This window comes from Cyphomyrmex costatus, unplaced genomic scaffold (genome assembly GCF_001594065.2).
Source record: "Cyphomyrmex costatus isolate MS0001 unplaced genomic scaffold, Ccosl1.0 scaffold105, whole genome shotgun sequence".
Classification (NCBI taxonomy): Eukaryota; Metazoa; Arthropoda; class Insecta; order Hymenoptera; family Formicidae; genus Cyphomyrmex; species Cyphomyrmex costatus.
The window spans coordinates 424,966-440,351 of record NW_017275008.1 but is presented as its reverse complement, the minus strand read 5'-3'; the positions used below and the strand labels follow the sequence as shown (position 1 = coordinate 440,351).

Here is a 15,386-nt window from a genome sequence, read left to right as displayed (position 1 = left end):
GATCGAACTTGCATTCTTGCAACACGTTGTTATATTTTTTTTTTTTTGCGCAGGCGTTGCGCATTGCAATTCGAAAGTGCCATTAGATAATCACCGGTAAAAATAACGTTATTAGAGAACACAGGCGCAAAAAGTTCCGATCTTCCGATTATGGGATTGTAGTATAACCGCTTAAGACTACTTAAGTATATCAGCTACATCGAATTACTGTGCGGTAAAACGATTCCAAGTTTCAACTTGTTTATAAGTTCTTCTCGACGATCAAGAACACCGTTAAAATCGTATAACCGAATTCCTGACAAATTGTCTCGTATTACCGATATACATATATTAATCTTCCATCGGCGGCTCTCGGAAAAAGAGAAGCAGAATCATCGTATTTCGCTAAAAGAATGCATTCTGACCCACGGATCAGCGCCCCCCAGAATTTGCTATCCTAGATAAACGAGTTGCAATTTGTTATCCAGCGAAAGACCGATGGATGCGCGAGCGCGTCCATTCATCGTGCTCGTGATCCTTAAACGCCCGGCCGTAAATCATCGTATATAGGCGATCCAGCAGTTGATCTCCCGTTCAATTCTCGATAACAATTCATGGACGACAGGATGAGCCCAAAGAACGGCGTTAACCTCCGTTCGACGATCAGCCACCACTTTCACCGTCTCCCAGTCAGACCGGAATATCTTTCACTCACCGAGTCGCGGGGATTTACTCATCCGTACTCATGCGTACGTGTCCGGGATATTTACGTTGTGGCATTAAAAAGAGAACGTATAAAATGTTCTCTTTGCGATAGCATGACGATGCCAAGATCATATATGCGACAGAAACGACTCCGGTCAAGAACTGCTGTGAATTTTAAACTGTCCTTCTTTCCTCGTTCAACAACTCCCAACGCGATATTGAAGCATTACGTTTTTCTAATCAATTCATTGATTGTGCCGATTCTTAATTTATTGTTACATTGCATTTTTAATTTATTATCATACTGGATGGTAGATGCGCATTTGATGAAATTCCTAATGTGCAGCATTACGCAAATAGAGTTACATCGAGGAAAAGTAATTTCAAGGAAGCCATTTGATGATCGGCAAGAACTTATAGCGGAATAAACTAAGCAATAAGTTACATTGAACAGGAAGTAATGGCTCGCAACGCATTTTTGCGGAATGTACTTTGGTCGTGACAGAGAAAGAAGTCGTGACCCACGCATTACCGGAGATTGGAGATCTTCTCGGAGATGCTGCGTGAAAGTGATTCCATAATAGCAAGAATGTACACACGTATAATAGAGAATAGATTATTTCGAAGGAATGAGAAAGGCAAAAATCGGATATATTGATTATCGTGACTGTGAATTTTTGACTCTAACATCATCAATTAAATTGTTCGATAATCGATCAAATAGTAGGTAACAATATTGAAACAAAATAATTTAATCAAAATTATAACTGTATATATATTTTAACAGAACACTTTTCCAATTAATTCGATGCAAGAAATCGATACATTCTAAATTTCCTTGTTAACTATTTTATAATCGCTTTATTTATATTATTGTAATAAAAATTTTTAAATAAGAATTAAAATTGCATACAGAAAAATGTACTACACTAAAAATGAAGCTAGATTTATCGAGGAAGACCGAGAATCACGATTGAGTTGCAAAAATGTTGCAACAATAAACCGGAACAAGGAAAATATGTCGATAAATAAAGAGTAATTTGCGTGGCCGATCTAATTTAGGGAGTCGCTGCCATTCGTGTTAATGAGAATCGATTACGATCGCGATCCGCTATCTGTTTTCTGGCCAGAGAGAAAAGACTCTCTGCTCAGTCGCTCCTTTGCCGATATGGTACACACGGACAGTGCAACACCATAACGCTAAAGAAAGTGTCTGCGGCATGCGTGAGAGCTCTTTCTCGTGATAACCAGATCATTTTTCGTTTACTTTCACCGGATCCCCTTGAGTTAACCAGTTTATCCACCCGCATCGCGCACATTTATAGCCCATTGCACGATAATTCGATGTCGCGCGATCGATTGATTGTTTCTGTCGGCTTTCTACACGAAAGCCTCAGACTCGTGAAAGCGCACTCTGTTCATACTTCACCTGCACGAAGATAATAACAGTTTAACAGCGGTGCAAAGTATACGAATTAGTAACTGCCGATTAAAGATTTAAGATCTCTCGACCCTGTAATTAATTGTGCTCTAATATTTCTTTAATTTCTACATACTCTCTAATCATTAGTTGTACTGACAAATTGTTTTCGTAGAAAACAATTAATTATACCGACAGGTTAAATGGGCAATAAAGTACGAACAAGATCTTAATGTAAGACGTGATTCTCGAAAGGAGAACAAAGTCTCAGCGTGCTTTATTCTTCGAAAAATTATTGCTCGACTACGTCGTAAACGGCGGCTGACTTTCTGCAAATTTACATATATATCACTCGGCAAAATCTGAAACGCACACTAGCTAGTTACTCGAAACAGTATGCGGCGACCTGCTGAGGAGATATTACTGAAACCGTTTCGCGAAGTAAAGTGATTGATGTGTAACAAACCGCATTCACCGCAGGTTTCTACGCGAAAAAGTGAAGGCTTATTCATGAATGTGAAGTGTTGAACAAAGCTCCGACACCTTACGTGTAACTTGCATTTCATAAACAATTATGCACAAAATCAAATCTGTGTCATTTAGAGATGAACGCAGTTCACGTCTAAAGTATTGTAGTTATATGCTATTTGTTCATCCATATTTATCCATAAGTATGTATAAAGATGCACGTGTGATACTATCTTTATTAATAATATTGAGAGAAGGCTCGACAATAATATATATAAAAATTAAATTAACGTAACAGACAACGAGCCAAAATAAAAACAATACACTTCAAAGAAACGAGAAGACAATATATTAAATTAACGATCATAAATAATAAAACATAAGTAAAACAAACGTTTCGACGCCAATCGGGTCATTAAAAATAAAAAAAGCAATGAATCTAAAAACAAGTTCGTTACTATGTGTAATAATTAAAATAAATACCTTGTCGAAAAAAGAAATATCTTAAAATCGAATAGAGTACAAAGTTTGCACAAGATTGACAGACGATGTTTATTGTATCAAATACTGTAGGACAATGGAAACGGTTTTACCGAACTTTCGGTTTCCTTATTCCTTGTTTCCATTGTCTTGCGGTATTTGATACAATAAACATCGTCTGTCAATCCTGTGCAAATTTGTGCTCCATTCGATTTTAAGATATTTCTTCTTTCGACAAGGTATTTATTTTAACACAAGTAAATGAAGGCCTAATGACGGTCAAGCAGGATTTTAGTTGCTAAAGTAATGTGTGAATTTTATTTACCACGTATGTAGTCACTCAATCGCGTGCCGAAATTTTTTCAGACTTACACCGCAACTATTGATCGACTACCGTAGTAATATCACTTTAGTTAAATTGACAAGCAATCTAACAATTTTTGATACTTATAGCATCTTATTATTGGATCTTAATAATATGTTGAAAGACATATTAAAATTTAACGATGTAATGTTAAATTAAAGATAAATCGAAATCTGTGAAAAAATAAGATTCCCACTACTAGACTCATCGCAGTAAGATAATGTAGTGGGAGCCTACCTTAGACGCCTGGGGGAAAGAATATTAGAAAGAAGTTCTATTATAAACAGATACTCATGTATTATGTATTTTGGCACTTGCGAGAAATTAGCAAGAGTAACTATAGACCTCTGTAGGCTGGTCGATGTAGTGATATTCTTCACAATGCTTCCGTTTTTAAGTAATGTTTAACGAATTTTGCAGGCAACGTTTATTCTAAAATTACAATATTTGTAGGACCGTTTTTATTTTAATTATTACACATAGTAACGAACTTGTTTTTAACTTCATTACTTTTTTTTATTTATAATGCGACAAATTTGTAAATAATATTGATTATTGTAACACCGTTTTTTATCACAACAATGATTAATTAACAAATTTTAAATAATGAAGAAACACAATTTTTATCCGACGACTTCGACGATTGACTACAATTTTTTCAAGTATCTGGACATATCGCATAACGTTTAAGAATTTTTATTGTAATAATTTTGTTAAAATTTGCAAATTTGTTAACATTGAAATGACCCGATCGGCGTTTGTTTTACTAATGTTTTATTATTTATCGTTAATTTTAATTTTTAATATATTGTCTTTGTTTCTTTGAAGTGTACTGTTTTTTTTGCCCGTTACACTAATTTAATTTTTATATCTTTATTAATTATTCCAATTGCTGCAAATAATACTTAATATGTTAAAAGTTATATTTTAATCCAAATATATCAGAGAAATGGACAAAATTCTAAAATAAATATTTCAAGCGGTATACATGTCGTTTAACATAATTTCAAACCTTCTTCGCATTTTAAACGATAAATAATATTTTGAATTATTTTGTTTCAATAAAGATATTTTTATTATTGAATTGGTAATGTCGAAAGTAATATAATAAGTAACATTCTACTGCGTACGATGTCACGGCAATATACTATCCAAATATATCGTGTTCTCAATGCGCCAGTAGATTTATCTCTAAAATGATATATGGGTCGCGAAAGCGCATCGGGATATGCGCGAATGGCATAAATTTACTGCCTATTATCCGTTAACCGCGCGAAAAAAAATCGGCAAGGACGCCGAAGATGCGGCAAGATCGCGTGTGAAAGTACACGCTCCTCGGCGATGACCAACGCGTGGAACACTTCTGCACGTGTGTGAAGTACGGGATCGCAATACGCGCGGGTCACATGGTTACGCGCGACTCGTGAACCTTGGCACGCATATTACGCCTATTATCCCCGCGCGCACAATCGATAGGCGAAACGCTCGCACGCGTAAATACATCGGGCGCATTCCGAACGACTGCAAATCAAACGGTAGCCTCGACGACGTATCCCACCCACGCGTCACAGATCATTCAACTACGGTGGACATTGTATTTACACCACCCACACCGACTAACGAGACGCACAATGGCCGAACCTCGAGCCGCGCTAAAAATAAAATGTCGACGGAGTGTGCCGTGGTAGCCCGAGATGCTTATCCGTTTAATACGTCCCTCGGTGATTGTCGAGGCAAACTGTTGCTGTATGTAAAACAAGGTATGCAGATATTTCGAAACGCGTTTAATAAAATTTGTTTTATCTGTCACTGGAAGCACGCGATAATTTGCAATGTTATGCACTCTATTCAGCGTTGTTGAAATAATTTCGCCGACACTTTTACGGATTCTATCTACTGAGTTGCCGAGAGTAATTCAGTTAAGATCGATCAGTTGACTTTTACGCCTCTGTATGTAGCGCGATGAAGAAAATGACTGATTATTAGTCGGTCGACTTTCGATCACGCGGGATGGCTGGTAAGGCTTCATTTGTGATTTACTATAGAACTGGAGCGCATTAATTCTGGGTAAATGCCCTTTAATGCTTGGTGACTATTGAACTTCTGGCTGAGAAACCACTAATGCCCTAGATCGTCGCCATGTCCGCTAATTGATTATTGCGTTGGCGCAAGTTGGTGCAATAACAGCTTGCAGACATAATAAATAACATCATCTTCCTACTTTTAAATGCTTTATACTTCTAAATCTAAATATTCCATATTAAAACATCATACAAATATTCAGCTTTTCTTTATTTTTTTTACACTGTAAAAAATAAAATGTTAATTTTAACTCAAAGACGTTGAGTGGATTTTCTGAGACATGCAAAAATGTTAAAATTAACATTTTTGTGTTAATATGTTAACATTTTTGCATGTCTCAAAAAATCCACTCAACGTCTTTGAGTTTAAAATTAACATTTTATTTTTTACAGTGTACTTATCAATTCTTTTTTTATAAAAAAATATTCCAATATATTATTAATATAAACTTTTTATATAATTTCTTCTTATATATCATGTCACACTTGTCTTTGTGGTCATTAAAATATATTATATATGCAAATGCAGAATAAGTCACAATGTATCGTTAGAATGCCTTATAAATTATTTTATTATAAATAGTATTTTATATAATTATAAAATAAAGTATAAAGCTAATGTAATTATTTTAACTATAAAGTTTAATAGCTCTTTAAAGTCTTATATATAAAATGCATATTATATGTGTACATTAATAAGGATTAGTTAACCTTGAGAAATGCAAAAATGGCTTTAAAATATAAAATATAAATTTATCTTAATATTCCCGATTATAGCATTTCTACGATTATGGTATTCTCGAATGCATAAATCATAGCGCGGTGAAAAGCCTCTTTAACGCATCACTGATCTTTCGTCAACATCTTTGTCTAACAAATGTAAACTACTCGTAGCCATCACTTTCCTTCTCACGCAGCTACATTAAGAATGACAATTATCTAGAGAAAGATATATTATCGAAAATCATCATCTTCGTTAAAGTGTGACTTTGATTAATGAGACATAACAGGAGGAACAGAGACACGTATCGAAGCTCACCATTCATTTCGGAGCTAATTGGTTACCGCGGAACTTTAACGATCAAAACGTCCTTGCGCTGATGATCGAGGCGTTCTAGATCCCACCAATAATTAGCTATGCAGGAAGAAAACGGTAACAAGGATGCTATGTCCTTCCCATACACTCATACTTTAATCATGTTTTTTCATGCCTGCGAACGATACGCATGACACGAAGGTCTATAATGACTGTGCGAAGAACTATTGGTTATTTCGAAACCACAACGTCCTAGAATGCAACACGTTTCTCTCATAAAACTATACAGCTCCCTCTATAGTTCCATTTAGAACTCTCTATGTAAAAATAATGCTACATAAAGTTCGCGTCGGAGGACTATCCCTTTCAATACAGAAAGTTCTCCTAAGCAGAAACTAAAAGGAAAATAATATGAAGTCACAATTAGCCTTAGGGAGATTATGAAAGCAAACTGTGCTCTTAAGCACGAGAATTGCAGTTTACACAGCGGCATTAACATGTCTCTTGATCGCGAGAAGAGAACCTGCTGCAGGGAACAAATCAAGCGATCTATAAAGTACTGTACAAAGTTTACAGCGTGGAATTGGTGGGATGAGGGATAATCGGTAGCCACTTTTCTTTCGAGCAACCGTCGAAAAGATCGCAGCGATCTACAATCGTGCCCGATGGGAATCACGATTTCCAAAGATTTATGTGTAAGTCGCGTCGTTAACTCATAAACCGAAAAAATATCTTCGCGGGAGAGAATCGAGAATTCCGCGTCGTTCAATATACACATCTCGTGACACCCGGAAATTAAGTACATCGTGACGAAGAGAGAAAGAAAGAGGAAGAGAAAGTTAAGGAAACGATTTTGATGACATGTGCCGAAACTGCATCGGTTTCTATTATCGATTTTTTTGCTTAGTTTGTTAGTCTTAAAACGTAAATGAAGTTAATTCGTTAATCTTGAGACGCATATAAATTTATAAAATTTAATCGATCAATAGAAAATATAAATTAATAGATGATATTCTCAATCATCGAGACAATAATAAACAAAAATTTTAATAATTCATAATATAAACGTAATATGGATATAAAATATAATCTAAAGAGATATTAAAGATGATGGCACATTAAATTAAGCTGAATAATTGATTTCATTAAAAAAAGAAAAAATAGAAAAAAGAGATAATCAATTAATAATATCGCAAGATATTAGTGATTTAAACAAAGAAAGGGTATTACCAAACTCTTCTATTAGCAGAAACTTAAAAGCATAAGCAGTTATTTGCACTTTAAACGTCTCATTTACGTAATAAGGTAACTGTAATAAGATATAGAATAACGTTTTGAATGTCTAGCAACCGAAGGCAAATTACTTTCTTTGTAGAATAATCTTCGATCAATTGCAGCGATATAATATTTACTTATCTCGGAATATCACAATAAAATCTATTGTTAGATAATATTTCAATCATATTGTTAGATAATAATTATATATATGTATATTGTATAAAATAAAAGTTTATGATCATAACAATTTTGTGATCTAATTATTATTAAAATAATCAGAATTACGATGAGTACTGCAAAAATTAAACCATATACTCTCATCTCTCTCTCTCTTTCTCTCCATTTTTTAATTCTCGTTTCACTAAATAAATATTTGTATAGCGACCTTGATAAATATATTTTAGACTTTAACACTTAAAATGTTTAATTCAGCTTGATTTCTATAACTAAACAAGATGAGGTATCCCCCTTCGCGTTTCTTGCATATTCGAGTTCTGAAACAAGTTTTACAGGAACCTCGCAGCAAGATAATTACATAGTTCTGATCGTGAAAGTGGCATCGAACCGCGGTCGCCAGAGAACACTGACTAAATGGGTTGACAGCATTGTCAAGGTCAATCTCCTCCAGCTAAGTGTTATTATATTCACGTGCGATTAAAAATCGCTGCTTTTAAATAATCGTCTTTATATTATATTATTGTTTTAAAGAGAATCTATATATTGCTTAGCTAAGCTGTCACTGTCTTTTAGGTACCTGAAAAACAGATATTCCAAGCTGTAAAATGCTTTTTTAAACAAATCTCGATACAATAATTTTTCACAAAGTTATTCCATTTTAAAATTTGCCTATTTTTACAGAGTGGAACAGGTGTTGCGTTATTTGTTGACGATATAATAAATACGGAATTGCTGTTGTTAATGATATATTCGTGAAATGTTTCCCTCTTTTCACTATTACGTATATATACGTCGTGTATATATTAGCGATTAACAGAATAAAAGCGCTGTCGCATCTGTAATAGTATACTTTCGACATAATACGCACCTATACGAGAGAGGTGATTAATATTAATATTTCACGCAAGAAAAATAGAGGTCCATGATGTATAGCTGTTATATCGTACAGCAAATGCAATTCACGTACCTAAGTCTCACCTACCTATGTTTGCGCAGATATTAATATCTAAAAGAATTCTATAAGATCCTTGTCTTATTCAAAAACTGTAAAACGCCGAAACTCGAGATTATTATCCGTGAGATGAATCGCAAAAAGACGTTCGATTCAGTCTTTATGAGATATAGTGGCGCGTTAGCCTAAGATAAAACATTGCTTAAACGTCTCGGACGTTACAACGTGCGCGACGTAATAATCGTTGATCATGCGTTGTGCAGCACAAAAAAATTGTTGCACTCTCAATTTAACGCCAACCAGTAACTGTTCTTGTAATATTTCTATGTCCTTCGGTGAAATTTTTTAAACGACTTCGGACAAATTCATGGGAGCATATGTCTTGATCAAAGTCGAGCATGACGGGAGACAAGAGGAATACATCATTCAAGACCGCTATCAATCATCATTATCATTTATTTTAACTTCAAACCGGACAATAACTTCAGGTATATTTCCACTATTTACCCCGTTCCCACTTATTTTCGTATTATGGAAGATCTAATGGTGAAATCTACTGCGGTGAAAAGAGTCTTATCATTCAATGCCAGGTATACGGGAGTAACATATACGATGAAAGGGAAGAGAGTTCGCGTAAAGGAAGTAACGCGTTAAACAGTTCGCCGATCTCATCGGGACTTCCCTTCGGGAGAAAGTTCGTGATTGAATTCTCGCCAACGCTGCGATAAATTAAACGAAAGTTTAAAGTCGTCACGTTTCCCTTGCGAGGCTATTGCTACTATACGTATAACGTGCAGCACCGACTGGGGCTGCTTTGAAGGTATACAGCGAACCGGATGCTTTCACTCTCGAGAAATATTTTCGAGAGACGAGTATGATACTCTCTTCTCTCTATCTTTCTTTCTCCTCTCGGCAATCCTTTTAGCGCAATCTTTCAACAAAGATAAAGGTGTGGCCAGTTTCAAACTCCCACGTTCTATACCGTGAGATTCCTATGATATGCTTGATTATTAACGATGCAGTTTGTTATTGTTAATTTTTGCTACCTGATTTTTTATAGTATAAATTAACTGCACAACAAAGTCAGTCAAAGCATTTTTTAAATGATAGTATTAAATAAATAAATTTCGTGCTTGTGAAGTATTCAGTATATGAGACCGTTAGGCATTTGAAATGCAAAGGTCTGCATAAGATGATATCGATGCAACTTCGTGCATCTCGGAAATGCTGTAGCTCTATGTAACTTGTGCTTTTAATTATCGACGTTAAGATATGACGTCAATTCAAGATGCAGATGCCGGTACACAAGACTCGTGATTACGGGATCGATTAATGAGGTGGCTCGTGCACGATAACGTTGTTCCTTAGAATATGCCAGATTCGTCACGAGAAAGGAGACTCATCTTACGTCGGATAAATCTTATGTCGAAATCGTTAAGATGAGAATATAAAATCAGGCGCCTGTCTCATTAACGATTATTAATGCGAATATCGTTTCTTATAACAGATCGAAGTATTTATGTTGCTTATTCTTAAATGCTCAAATATTTATCAGCGTTTGATTTTTTTACACATGCGGTCAAATAACATTTACAAGTAATTATTGTATTACTGTAATGATTTTGAGAGTGCGAAATCTATTTTTTTTTTCGACATTAAAGTTACACTTCATCTGTTTTTTTTTTTTTTTTTCGTTACTCATTCAAATCCGAAAAATTGATTAATTATGAAAACGTGTATCTCTCGCTGTATCTTATGGAATATTTAGTTACGTGTTAGCCAACGGCATCACCCGCCATCACTGATGTTTTGAAAAGTTCGAAAGCAGGAAGCCACCCATTCTCCTATTTAAATTCACTCAACACGAAGTTTTCTTCTCATTCTTCTTTCACGTAATAATCCGCGTCTTTTCCTGTCGCGTCCTAGGGCGAAAAAAGGAGCAAGATGAAGAGCGACGTACTGCGGCCGATGGTAATGACTTCCTTGTCTGTGCACCCGTTAGAATCTCGAAACCCCTGATTTGCGATTTGATTATGTCGTTCGCGTACCTATTACAATTTCTAATTGTAAGTGCGCGGTTACATTGGAGAGGAAAACGACAAGCCATACTGAGTCATGTTTTTTCATCAGCATCAGTATGTAATCTCATGAATGTTGTACGAGAAAAGTTTATGCATTAGGAATTTATTTATTCTATGTCACTTTATGATATAGCGCGGATTTTATATTGTTTTATAAATGTTAAATTACACAATACTGAATATAATTTTAAATAGAAATGAGAAATGAAATAGCATACAGCCACAACGTAAGATGTCATTCGCAAAAGTTATATATTTAAAAAAGAGAATAGTATTTTCACGATAGAATTTTTTCACATTGCTTGACCGTTTGTGAATAATTTTATCACATATATTAAATAATCGTTAATAATAAGCATTTGTACGGATCAAGATAACTATATTCATTTATTTAATAAAACATGAATCAATAATTACATTAGATTATTACAACAAATAAATTAACTCTGTGAATATAAAAATAATTAAAAGTTTATAGATTTAGAAAATTTCTCAAACGAGGATCTATGAAGTTTCTATTAATATATAAAAATAATGACAGTTTCAGTAGCACTTTCTAACAATTACAAATTTTTATATTTTAAATATAAAAAGATACACCGAAAAAATTGTATTCTTGAAAGATGTACTTAATATTTCCTCTTAACAGATATAAGAATATTTCCTCTTAAATTAAAAATATATTTTTGATTTGCGAATGGGATCGTTGCTATCACGCGCATTTCACGCGGTTTTCCATGATGCTCACATGCATTTGTTTTCACGCTCAGTCTGGATATTCACGGTGGCGTCCACGCGGACGAAATTTTCACGTAGGCACGTGTTTGCACGTGTTTGTATCGTTCAGGAGATATTTGAGGTTATCGTTTAAAATGGGACACCCTGTATTCTCATTTTAAGAATATACTAATTTTTAGATGATTATCCTCTTAAATTAAGAGGATCATCTCAGCGCTTATTTTAGAGGAAAACATACTATACGTAAGTGGGATATTCTTAAGTTAAGAATACAATTTTTTCATAGCAAAACACTTGGAGAAAAAGTGTCGTGCTCCTTTCTATATGTATTTAAAGTATATAAAAGTTGATAATTGTTGAAATTTTGTTTTCAAATTAGATATACAGTTCGTACTCGAGTAGTAATGGAAACTTTTATCAAAATTTTAATATTTATCGTTTTCTTGTACTTTAGAGATAGAAGCTACATAGACTCGCAAAGTTAGTATATCATATTTTCATTTTTGAGTTTTTTGATGTTAAAAACGTAAAACTTTTTTATTTTTGTAAGGAACTGTAGAATTATGAGAAGTGCTACTGAAAAAGAGTGATTATCTTTTTCATATTATATTATTATAATAGAATGTTATGCTAACTTTACAGGTCCAATCTAAGCCGGCTCAATAAAATTAGCACGACATCTATTAACATTAAAAAATAATGACAGTTTTATAATAGCATTTTTCATAGTTCTACATTATAAAAAAAAGTTCCGTTTTTGTTATACCAAAAACTTAAAAATAAAAATATGATGTGTAGCAATTAATAAATTTAGAATATTCTTAAAATAATTAGACTATATTATTAGTAATTAGCTAAAACTGAAAATCCTACAAAATAGCAAATAGTAGGAAAGCATAGCAAGCAATTATGAAGAGAAAAGGAAATCACAATCAATAAACAAAATAAAGACTTACAATCTAGGTTTACGTAACAATTGCTTCTTTTTCTAAATCGGTACTTATTATCGTTAACGCCGCTTTTTAGTGGCTTCGCATTAGTTACGCATAAACTACAACCTCTCCAATTATATTTGCTTAATTACGTCACTGTTTTTATTGAGGATGCGGATGTTAAACTTATACTTTCAATTACACTACAATATAAATAGTACCTAACATTAGGACAATCGTTTTATTCTTTGCAAAAGACTGTTCTCTTAAATATATAAATTCCAGTTAATTAGAAGTTTCGATTGATGAAAGAATCATCGTAAATCGTACAGTGATATATAGGTATTGCGAAGTTTACTGACTCTCATCAAGTTATGATCGCGCAATATTTTTTTCACGCGAGGCGTGCGCAATAATAAAGCGTCATCTCCGGCTGTGTCGCAAATAGTGTTGCTAGGACAATGTTGAGAATATGACGATGTCACACGCGAGAAAATAAAGTTCTTCCACTGGTATCATCTCCGTTGTTGCTGCGGATGAAGTGTCATTGGAAAATGGGACCATCTAGTCGACAAATTAATACTTAATAATAAGTAACATGTGCATTCTCTTATGGAAGGTGGAAATATCAAGGCAGACATATATATATAATTATTTATACAAAAGGAATGCTTATTTCATATTAAAGCATTTCTTGCTAGTGTTTTAATATATTTTTGATAAAATTATGTACGTGATGTTTTTACGGTGTGTGTCGGAAAAACATTAATGTACATGATTTTATAAAAAAAATATATATATATTAAAATACTATATATATAACATTCCTTTAATTTATTCATAACTCAAAAAATTAACAATATTAAATCAAAAATAAAGTAGGAACCGATGACTTTTCTTTATATAATTAATATAAATAAAAAAATTATTAACTGAATGAATTTCTATCAAAGTGTAGACAATGAATCTATTAATAATTAATACATGATATTTTATTTAAAATGCATAATATATAATTCTTGGATCCAGCAACTCGCAGCGGTATTGTCGAAAGTAACAGTTTGAACTATTACTCAAGAATCGCATTACGTACGAAACACGGAGCCTGCGTACCTTTCGTCACCCGGATTTGATTGTTCTATTATGCAGAAAGCGCTCGTGGTTCGTCGCTAGAAAGTAAAGTAAGTCATGCGTATTTAAGGAAGACCGATTGCCGTGTCATCGTGCAACGTTTCCTCGCTGAGTTCAATGCAGATCTATTCTACGAAAATAAATGTAGCAAACGAAACCAAGTGTGAAAATGTATGGACTATTAGCAATTGACATTTTCATGCTCAGTCTAACTTGAAAGCACCGATGCGTGCCGGAGGAAATTTTATAATCTATTGTTGCTTAGAACATATTTTTTTACACTTCCGTATGATGAATATTATGTCAATTACTTTCAATTGTTCCTGCTAATTCTACAAATTTTACAATCAGAATAATTTCTTTATTATATGTTTAATGAGCAATAACATAAAAATACATACAAATTTTATATCGAGTAATATATCGTATTTCCTGTATTAATCAAATAATAATAATATTTATTTAAATATGAATAAAATATAATATTTTTATTTTTCTACATTATTCAATATAAATAATATCGTAGTAATTTGATTCATCGTTTTATTAATAAGTCAAACTTTAGTCAAACTTCTTTTATAAATTTCAGTTTGTTTTAAAATTATATTATTATTACTATATTTTTTAATAATATTCGTTAAAAAATTTCTCTTTTCTTTATATATATCAAAGGTGCTGTATCTCTCTTTTACGATCAAAACGGAAAGTGGTCAAGGCCCGTGATTCCTAATCGCGATACGCGGCACGATAAATTACGAGAATCCCGCGGAATCACACCAACAAATTGCTGGTTGGTGCCTCATTACATTGCGGCGAGCTGTAATTGGCGTGGTGAAATACCGTCGACAGACCGTGATTTAACAAGTCCATTGAGCTAGTTCCCTTCGATGCGATCCGAAAATCGGATAGCCTCCGTAGCGAACGAGCGAACTCAATAACAAGACGGTGCTTCGAAAGAAGAACAAAATATATATGAAAAGATCGAGCAGTCGCCGCTAGAATAAATATGCAGCGTATTCACAGAACTGTAATCAGAAATGCGTTGTGGGTGATTTTCTTGATGCAGTCGTTGCTTGATCGTATTACGTAAATATCGTATATCTCATTAAAAATGATTACTTCTAGTATAATTTACTCATAACGTTAACTGTCCGTGGTCAGTGCGCTCTCGAGATTTGTAGCGGACGATAAAAAAGACGAGAATGTCGGAAGTGGTGCCATGTGTCTCAGAGACACCGATTGACAAGTAGAGCCAAGGGAATTATGAGGGTCTTAACTTTATACACGCTCTGCGCGCAAAGATCTCTGGAGACGCACTAAACCCTCGGTAAACGTCGACTTGTCATCGACGTAATTGACTTTCTCTTGTGTCGAGGATAAAAAAAAACGGTAAGATCACCCATCGGTAAAGTACAAACTAATTAAGGAAGTCCGCGATGTCCGCGAATTAATTAATAATAGCCCGACTAGACGCTCAACCGGAACTATGCGAAATCTTTTTCTTATGTTTTACATACATATTTTTAAATAAGCTTCACTTATACGCGACCAATAATAATCTACA

The 15,386-nt window shown here is 34.0% G+C and overlaps 1 protein-coding gene across 1 annotated transcript in view; it reads left to right on the top strand.

Moving 5' to 3' along the window:
• Nucleotides 1-15,386, top strand: part of LOC108774152 (uncharacterized) — a 57,827-nt gene that overhangs the window by 35,817 nt on the left and 6,624 nt on the right. The gene's annotated exons all lie outside the window — the stretch shown is intronic.